This window comes from Astatotilapia calliptera, chromosome 15, assembly GCF_900246225.1.
Source record: "Astatotilapia calliptera chromosome 15, fAstCal1.2, whole genome shotgun sequence".
In the NCBI taxonomy this organism is placed as follows: domain Eukaryota; kingdom Metazoa; phylum Chordata; class Actinopteri; order Cichliformes; family Cichlidae; genus Astatotilapia; species Astatotilapia calliptera.
The window spans coordinates 31873195-31884062 of record NC_039316.1 but is presented as its reverse complement, the minus strand read 5'-3'; positions in this window follow the sequence as shown (position 1 = coordinate 31884062).

The following is a 10868-nucleotide window of genomic DNA, read 5'->3' as shown; positions in this document are numbered from 1 at the left end:
GTAACACGAAAAGTACCCTTCCACATCCTTATGGGACGCTCCGGGTCCTCTGTTGAATCCAACAGAATGCCGGTGGTAACACACGCTTCAAGCAGAGACTCCAGCCATAACCACACCCCTAACCTTAACCCTACCACATAGTGTTTTCCAAAGCAATTAATGATCAGAATGTAAAAGACATTTACATCTATACATTAATTCCATCTGGCTCTCATGACTCTGAACGTGTAGCATGCCGACGATTTGTCAAATGAAAGTAACTATTCACAAAATCTATTTGTAATTTTACCAAATAACAGTCATTGCTATAATGACATACTTTATTTTATTTTGATAAAAAAATGTGGTAAATGGTTGAACCCCATGAACCTCATGGGTTGCATATACACATCGTATAGAGAACTATAGTCACTTTCTTTCCTGCTCCTTAGACTGTGGAGGAACCTACAGAGGCACATCTTATAGTCCAAAGCTGTATGGGTGACAGTTGTGTTTAATTTTAAGGGGACTTTGGGTTAAGTGTGTGTGTGTGTGTGTGTGTGTGTGTGTGTGTGTGTGTGTGTGTGTGTGTGTGTGTGTGTGTGTGTGTAGAAAATGACAAACTTCACAGGGTAGAGTCTTGATATTTATGTATAATCACCTCTGTAATATTCTTAATAATTGTATGTATAATTGTGCAATTTGTATATATTAGTGCTATTCCTTACATTTGTAAACTCTGTACCATATTGTATTATTTAAATAGTTTAGTCTGTTACTGTTACTGTCTTGGAGCAACTGTAACCCACACAATTGCCTTAGGGATTAATAAAGTATTCTGATTCTGATATGCAGTTGTCAATGTATATACAAAGGTCCAGTTCCAGTCAAAGAAAAGCAGTATGTTTTGTTGTTGTCTCGCAAAGACATCAGAGCATTTGAGCCCGAGTGGCTCCCTTCCACACAGTAATACAGGGCTGCTCCTTTGACCTCTTGTGTAACATTCCTGAAGGACATCCTGAAAGAGAACAATAGCAGAGAACAAAGTTAGACAGTGGTTCCCAAGCTTCTATCCACCCCAGGCTCTGCACTGACGTAATATGAGGACAGACATGATGGAAATAATACAGTGAACTTTTGGAGCTTTACCCCTCCTGTTCTTCCTTCAAAAGCAGGTGCAGAGTACCACCTTTGGCACCTTTGAAAACAACTTCCACCTTTTTTGTTTTGTTTTATTTTTTTGCCATTTTTGCATGAATAGTGGAGCAGTGAAGATGGACAAGAAAGTAGGGAGAGAGAGAGAGAGAGAAGGGGAGGAAATGCAGCAAAGACGCAGGTCAGACTCAAACCCAAGCTGCTGCACTCCAGCTATGTGGCTACTTAGCTCATTTAGCTCAGCAACCGCTGAGCTAAATGAGCTAAGTAGCACCCAGCTACTGTTGAACCCATTTGTTCAACAGTTGTTCAATGATTTTTGCTAATATTTCTGCAGTTCTTCTTTGTTGTTAATGTCTTTAATGTCTGTGACTTTTTAAAAAAAAATGGTTTTGGTTGAATTTGCCTGACAGTTGCCACAAGACACAAATTTAATTTCTGAAAGTACTGTATGAAACCTCATCTGACTGAACCCTTCCTTATTTACACTGCAATAGGCCTGAACTGCTGGGGGCTTTCCACGATACACAGTTTCTTGTTTATTCACCTCTTTTCACTCTCTAATACTAAGAGTGGTGGTTTATACACCACTTCACATTTAATCATTAGTTACTACTAATCTCTGGATATCTTCCACAGTGTGTCCTTTGTCAAATCTCCCTCTCTTTGCCCCCAACCAGTCATGGCAGATGGCTGAGTATAGTTCTACAAAGTTTCTTCTTGTTTAAAGGGACCTTTTCCCTTCTTGTTCATAGCGTGTCATATGACTACTGCACTTTTTGTGTATTATTGTCTGTGTGTGTCAAGTTATGAAGAAATCTTAAGATGAAATCCTGAACCTTTCACACAACTTCCAGTTTTAATTTCACTCCTTTAAGAAAGGAAAACTGATGCCAACTTGGGGCCTACTTGCATATAGTGAAATACGTCAGGATATGCAATGCATTTTGCATCACTGACATCTAACTTCAATTTAAACGCACCCTTACTAGGTATGTACAAGGTATGTAATATGAACCACATAGTCTTAAGGAGACAACAGAGCACATTAACCAGATGCTTGCATGCAAACTTAGTATCAATTTAAACTATATTAGTAATAAATGAATGTCTAAAAGCTCCATCTTTTTTGGTTTACAGTGAATAGTAATTTAAAAAAGATAAAGTTAAATGCAATGCTTCAATCAGCCATTAACACTGACCGTAGAGTTGGTGTGCCGACATCCAGCATAAGAACAGAGTAAGTCATCTTTAAGATTACTGAGATAATTATTACTATTAGTGGCTAGAGAGGGTTTTCAATTATTTATAACTGGTTTTATAAACGAATGTATTTAGCAAAATGTAAGAGCAAAAATAATAGTGAGGGGTTATTATTTATTTTTTACCCAATTGTCCACTTTGAATACATAATGATTATGCTTCTATACTTTTCAAACTGTATTTCTAGATCTCAGTGAATATTATGATGAGAAGCTACAATGTTTAAGGTCCAGTTTATAATTTAAAAAAAAGGTATTCTTTAGTTCATAGCAAGTACAAGCATTTATAAGAGTTTATAATACAGTCCTTCCGACCTCTGCTATCAACACAATGCAAACATTGTATAGAAATTTTTGTTGTTGTTCTCTGACTTGGAGAGAAATCTGGATCTAATGAACTATCCCTTCTATTTATTTGACTTCACACATCTGCTCAAACAGCCAAAAACGCAGACCAGATATTGTTTATTGATGGACAGAACCATCTGCACTGCTAAGAGCTTTGTTATCTCCCCTAAAACCAAGGTTCGTAGGGGCCTCTGGAACAACAATAAAAGTAGGGTGAATCCCCCTCTTTTTGAAATACATAACAGTGCAGTTACCACTGAGCTTTGGCACCATGCTGCTGCATTCCACTGGATCAGCTGGGATGTAGACAGTGATACAGCAGAGCCTCTTATTCATTTAACTGAAGTACAGGGGCTGTATGTTTTCTGAATTTGAAAATAATAAGTGAAGATTATAGAAATGATAGCAAACTAGTTATTATAATCATTAGTATACAATGATGATTGTATGATCCACTCAGCAATGTGAGGAATAAAATTAACTTTTCAAATAACTAACTGCCATGAAGTTTTTCTCTTCAATGGACTGTGTCCAACATAATTGCAGAAAGCTTTGCAGTTAGGCATAGTTTTGTCTACATGTACATTTGAATGGGAGAAGCAGATATTTAATGCAGTTAGAAACAAATTCATATATTTACACTTTCCACCAGATACATAACCACATTGGTTTTCTTGACTCAATTCTTTTCCATGTGTTGGCCATTATATCATCTATAACTTTAGGAGAGACTTTGCAAAATATTACCTAATGTGCATACATTTCTGAAACGGTAAATGTATTGTTGGCCATTTTATTAAGATAATACCACTCTTTTATTAACCCTAATCCGTAATCAGTAATCTCTTGAGATAAAGAAATACTTTGTGCAAATATCCACTGTCTTTGGATTTGAACCCAGTACACTCTTGCTTCCCAGAGGCAGTACAACTCCATAGGGGGGTTGGGTGGGAGCCCAGTGGTGAATATAGAGAAACTCCAGGGGCCTGCTGAGAGGCCCTGAGTAGGAGCAACTTAACAGAGGCCCGCTCATGGCTGAAGAGATGGGATTGCCCAGGACCCTGGGAACAGGGACAGGTATAGGGTCAGGCTCAGTCTTTTTTGGTGCAACAGTCTCTGAGGATGTCCCAAGTAGCAACAGTCTTTAGAAAGAGAAGTTATGCGAAGCTAAATACAGTTTCTGAGCTGGGACCACAAATTATGGTCTCTTGGTCCTCCTGTCCTGGCTCACCTCTTCCTGTCTTTCTCTTCCTTTTTGCTTGCGCTCTCTCTCTCTCTCTCTCTCTCTCTCTCTCTCTCTCTCTCTCTCTCTCTCTCTCTCTCTCTCTCTCTCCTCTACTCTGTCTATTTGTACATGTGTGCGAGTTGACCTCATCCCTGTGTTTCAGGAGAGGAACTAGGGTTCCTGCTCTTTGGTTCCACATCTGGTAGTAAAGAACTCACCTATCCCTGTTTTGATCTTATGTTAAGTTTAGGTTCTCTGAGTGGTTTATGTTAGGTTGTTTATTCCTTGCTGTCAGTAATTATGTGTACCTCCCTCAGTGTCTAGCCTTGTCTTATGTTTTGTGAATCTTGTCTCTGTTTCATTCGTTCAGTCCCTAGTGTTAAGCTTGCGTGTCTTGAGTTTATTCTGTGTGTTTCCTGTCTTATTTTGATAGTCCCTGTCCTGTGTGCAGTGTGTCTGGTTAACAAATCAGAGTCTTGTTAGCTCTGATTTGTCCCAGCTGTGTTTCCCTCCTGTCTCCCATTCCTTGATTGCTTCCTCTGTGTATTTAAGCCTTGTTTTTCCATTGGTCTGTATTGTGATCTACCTCATCCCATACTGTGTGTTCTGTTTAGTTATTTTTGTTGTGTTTAGTAATAAAGCTGTGTTGAGTGCACTTTTTAGCCTCCGTGAGTCGTGCAGATTGTCTGGAGGCTAGTGAGCTGAACTTGTATCTGGTGAGAGAGATTCTAAAAGGAAATGAGGATCCACTTTTGTTTTTTTTTATCTGGAACCCTGGATCGCACTACTCTTTTGCTTGAACCATTTCGATATTTGTGTGTTTGTAAATAAACTTGTTGAACTTTTAGTTTGAAGTCATGTGTTTTAATTCAATCCATCTGAGCTGTTATGATGGAAAAATCCAGCCAAGAAATGGACTCAGTGAACTTGGAACCAGAGGTGTGGACTCGAGTCACATGACTTGGACTCGAGTCAGACTCGAGTCATTAATTTTATGACTTTAGACTTGACTTGAAAAAATGTTCTAAGACTTGTGACTTGACTTGGACTTTTACACCAATGACCTGGGACTTGAATTGGACTTGAACCGGTTTACTTGAAAAGACTTGATATTTCACCCCAAATATAAAATTTAACATGCATATTATATAGAGATTGAAAATGTGACGTCATTCACAGGTAGAACCGCAAAGGATTCTGGGAACTCGTGGCAAGAAGTACTAGCGCACGCAGGCTTTCAATTAAAATCAGTTACACAGCGATAAAAAGAAACACAAAAATGTCAAGAAGCTGTTGTATTATTAACTGCAATAGCCGGTCGCATGACAGCCACGGGAAGCCGACGGGTAAAGAGATCGGTTGTTATCGGATTACGTCGTTGAAGAGAAATTGTTCGAGCCATGTTTCCGAAGTAACAAAGAGGCGACTGGATTGCAGCCATTCAAAGATCAAATATAACGTCCCAGAACCCTCCAGCTCACAGGTTAGTCTGCTCCAAGCATTTACACAAAGGTCAGTCTGCTGTTGTAGTTAATACGTCATTTTCATAACATAATTAGTGATATAGGTTACAAGCAAGTCTGGCGCTGAACAGAAATTGTCGCGCTATGCTCCTTTATTTATTGTGCATAAATAGTGAATTGTCCTGACACAATATTGCGTTTCGCTTCTGTTATTATGGTACATTGACAAAAACATATACTTTTATTCACAGTTTAAAACAGGTTTTTTGTATCACTAATTGCCCAGTACGATTACAACATACAGTATTATTGTCACTGCTACATTTCTGTGATGCGTACCAGAAATTATTTCCACTACTAATTAATTACCGTTGAGCTCAAAGGTCCTATTAATAAACGGTTAACGAATGTGTATTTATGAAGACGATTTGTGAGACTGGTAAACTTATGATAGGTACGATGGTCTTTCGTTCTACACGGTGCATTTCAAGGTCCTGCACCCATCCGTCGGTAAACTGTACCTGGGCTTGTTGCAGTGACCTGAAGTTACTAAACTTCATGAGTGTATGCACTCACTCCAAGAACCGTATGCTTATAAATATGCATATAAATATGCTAAGATGAGATAGCTGACTTCATCTAACTAGCAAATGTTTTCCAGGCTACGTTGGTGATGCAGTTTTTTTTTTAATGTGTGTGATATTTTTGTCATGCGATTTCAAAGCTGGTCCTACAACCGCATCCAAGAATAACATGCAGCTTATCTCAGAACTGTCGGTGAAAATTATTCTTGGAGCTAGGTTTAATTGAGCTGCATTCTAAAGAGGTGCAATTTCACAATTTGTGTATATTTTCTAAGTTCACTATTTTGTCATGTGTTGAGAAAAACACAGATTTAAAAATTACATGGTCTAATATTTACATTTAGCATAACTGCAACATGCTTTTTTTCGTTTTTTTTAATGACTCGAAAGGACTTGAAATTCAAAATTTCAGACTTGTGACTTGACTCGGACTTTTACACCAGTGACTTGAGACTCGACTCTGACTTGCCTGACATTACTTGAGACTTGACTTGAGACTTGAGGATAAAGACTTGAGACTTACTTGAGACTTGCAAAACAATGACTTGGTCCCACCTCTGCTTGGAACCATTGCGTTGTGGACGGTCTATCCAGGAAGCTCAACTTAGAAGACATGAGCAGATCACCACTATTTTCAGATCCTCTCGAGAGAACCTTACCCACATCAGAAGTCTCTCTAGGTAGGACAGAGAGGAGTTGGTGATTCTCAAGACAGTGGGGTTTTTTTTTTGGTTTTTTTTGTTTTTTCTGATAGAAAAATAAAACATGCTTCTTACAGTGCTAAAATTGCCTTTTTGGTAAAACTGCTGTAGAGATAAGCACTAAGATGGGGACAGGTGGTATTAAAGACTAATCCAAATATTTCTTTTGTGCACTTATTGCCAATTTCAAAAATGTGTTTCATAAAGGCTTGAACCCTGACACAGCCACTCTTCACATTGAAACGAGCTAAGAGGAGTCTAAGACGCCTGGAAAGAAAGCAACTGGACTTCTTTAAGTTTCTTGAAAATGTTTTACCTCTAATCCAAGAAGCTTCTTCAGTTTTAAAACCACATGGTGGTTACTCCCTGGTATTTAAAGCCTAGTAGCTGTTGTCCCGAAAGAGGGACCCACTATTAATCGTGTGACACATGAGCTAGGTTGTGAAAAAGGGTTATTATCATTAGAGGTTTCAGGGAAACCATTTTGAGACTTTGCCTCACCCTATCATGTGATCTACTGAGGCCACTTGACTCAAGATGTGAGCAGTGTTTGAGGTGTCTGGGAGGGGATCTCAAAACTGCATTGTAAGTGGCAGACTGTTGGTGTCATAAGCCACCCCCTCTGTTCAAATGTCATCCACCTTTGAACAGAGGGGGTGGACATAAATTGCCTGTTTCACTCATCTTGCAAACTATCTGTGTTCTCTGACCAAAATGTGAACATTATCATTCTCCAAAGAGTCACATTTATCTTTTAGGTGCATCTGTACTACTGAGTCCTGTTACAAGACTTGTTATAGGTGACCCCAATAGGTCACATAAAGGGTGAGGCAAGGTCTCACAATGGTTTCACCTGAAGCCATTGTTGACAATGACCCATGCCTTTCTTCACACCCTTCTCAGAATCTTCTCAGACGAAAGCTGAAACATCGTCAAGAAATTTAAAGAAGTCCAGTTGCTTTCTTTCGAAGCTCCTTAGATTATCATGACCTGGATAACTGAGAACCTGCACACACAAGTTAAGAGAAGTGTGACAGATTTTTCTGTGGATTTCTGGATACAGTCTGGGATGAAAAGGCCCTCCAAGGCACATTTCTTCATAGTTTGTATGATAAATTAAAGGCTTAACTAGATTTCCCTTACTCACTAGATAGGTTAATTTCTATGTGTATCAGATCAGATGACCACATTCAGGAGCATCTGAGAACATGAAACTACAACTTCAATGGTCAGGAACAGGAAAGCAGTCAGCAGGACTGACTGTATTCCTGTTTTGGAGGAGTGGACCTAAAAGACAGAAGTGAAAGTGAGTCAAGAGAGAGTGATGTACAGTCTATGGCTACGTTCACACTGCAGGTCTTAATGCTCAATTCCGATTTTTTGATCAAATCCGATTTTTTTGTCTGCTCGTTCACACTACAAATAAAATGCGACAGCAAACGCTCTCTAGTGTGAACGCTCAAAGCGGCCCGCATGCGCAAAAGAAGACGTCATACACAACGCGCTCTGTTTAGACCCAGAACAAACTATATTGTTTGACTGATGGCCTTAATATAAAGACTTCGGACTTCATGTTTCCCGATTTTTGCTTTAAGTTATTTTGTTATTTACATAATAATGTAGATAACCTAATAATGATCCTTATTGCTGTTTTAGAGGAGCGGTGCTTCAAAGGATAGTTGCAGATTTCTGTCAGAACCTGCAGATTATGCAGTACAAATAAAATGTTAACGTTTCTCCAACGTTGTCTTCCCAGCAGTTTCACCGGATGGCCAGGAAGCGTTCGCGATGTCGTCTCGGGTGCTGATAATTGGCGTCTGTCTTGTGTCAGTGACGTAAAAGACGGATTTAATGCGACTTGACCATTCACACAGCAGTCGCTTTCTGAGACATCGGATATGTATCGGATTTAGTACCACATACGAAAGTGACCCAGATCAGATTTGAAAATATCGGATTTGTGCCGTTCACACTGTCACACCATGATCGGATATGGGCCGCATAGGGTCAAAAAAATCGGATTTGATGCGCTTTCGCCTGCAGTGTGAACGTAGCCTATGTAGCTTGGCCGGGCCCATTTCTCACCTCTCTATTTTGCCCAACTTGCCAACCCTTGCTGATTCATTTTGATCTGCTCCTTGGGGCCACCTTGTCAACTAGCAGACTCTATTGTCTAACAAAGCCTGAATGAGAGGCCATGGAAAACAATAAAACTGCCTGTATTGTAGCTGGAATAATTGAAACATATTCTGGTCCTGTAGATGCTCGATTATTTTTTTTTTGTTGAAAAGAAACACAAGCCTCTTTGTCCCTGTACAGACTTCCATGGTTTCAACAAAATAACTGTCAAGAACAAATATCCTTTATCTTCTTTCTTCATCTTTTGAATTGTTACAGGGAGCCATCATCTTCTCATTGGACCATTAAAATGCCTACCATTTGGTGAGAATAAACCAGGGGAAGAAGTGGAAATCAGCTTTCAACACTCACTTGGACTTCTTAGGATATTTTGTAATGTCCTTTGGTCTAAATAAAACACCAACTGTTTTCCAGGCCCTTGTAAACAAAATCCTCCAAGACTTCATTTCATCTTTGTTTATTCTGATGCAGCTTCATCTTCTCATGATCCCCCCACAAACAAGAATTCTGCATCCATCAGGTGCGCCAAAGTCTCCTTGAAAGTAAACTCCTTAAAGTGAGTTTAAATCAATGTGAGTTCCACATTGATTCAGTATTATTCCTCTGGTTCCTTGTCAAGAAGGGACAGACTGACCTGACCAAAGTTAAAGAAGTAGTAGACTGGCCTATTCTTCCTAATTGTAAGCAGCTCCTACGGTTCCTTGGTTTTGCTAAAGAATATTAATTCAAGACTTAAGGAAGATACCCTTACTGTTTACTAACCTGAAGACCCAGACACAGTAACAGACCAGCTAATTTCTTTTATATTCTTTCCAAGTTCAGGTCTTAGATAATACATTGAGCCCATACTGCCACATCACCCAGAAAAAAAAAAGTTTCTGTGGCCATGTAGATCTTCACCCATTAAAATGGCTCTTACCAAATCTACTGTTCGTTTGGCTCCAAGGTAGCCCATATCTGATGAAGGCGTCTAAGTGCTGTGGTTCTTAACCCCTCAGGTAGCATAACTTGATGTAAGATGTTAGGACTACCTTACCGGAAGTAACGAGGTAAGTATAGGTACCTCCAGCCTAAGGCTGGGAGATGGAATTTTACTTTAAGAGTACTCAGAGTGATTAGCACTTTAAGAGTCCAACTACTGCATTGATAGCAGTTTGTAATGTCTGCTTTTGCCTTAGTGCCTCTGAAAATGAATGGGTAATGGGAAGGCCATCCACTTACTCCTGCTTGAAACAGTCGGGAATGGCTATGGACTGGTGAGTGAGGGATTTAACTAAGGTCTACCCAGAAGTGGTGGCTCCAACAATAGCTACAGCTAATGTTCATGATGTTACATTGTGAACTGCCAGATTCTCTTGCCTTCCTTCTTGGCTGCGTAATCATTCTATGGAATACCATAAGGATAGCAAGAGACTGCATTGGCATCCAGATTTTGTTTTTCTTTGTACTGAATGATTAGGTGAAAAAACTGGACAACCACTTATACCCTGTTGTATCAAGATTTGTGGATGTCAAAATGTACATAAGTTGGTTGCTGTCAATCAATACCGTGAAGTCTGTAACCTAATACGTAGTCAGATAATGTTTCTGTGACTGCTGACTTAATGGCCAAGAACTCGAACCTATGAGCTGGGTACTACCTTACACTCTCTCACTCTTTGAACGCCTATGACTTGCAAAAGATGACTGACCATCTTGTACCTGATACAATTGAGTTTCTAGGGCAGTGGTACTGGCATCCGTATATAATCCGCAAATCCAAAGACTGGAGCTTATTTTAGCTTTGTTATTATCAAAGGCCTCCTGATGTAGGGGTGTCCACTAGTGACCAAAGGGCTCCCTTTGGTTGTTATAATCTGAGTTTGCAATTGTCCTTGGTTTGTTATTCAGTTTCCTAAGTGGTGACAAGCCGGAGGCTAGTTCATTAAGTGCTCTGGCAATGATGGTGTGCCCATGAATAAACCTCTGGTAATATCCAGCAAATCTTAAAAAGGACTGAAGTTCTATAAGAT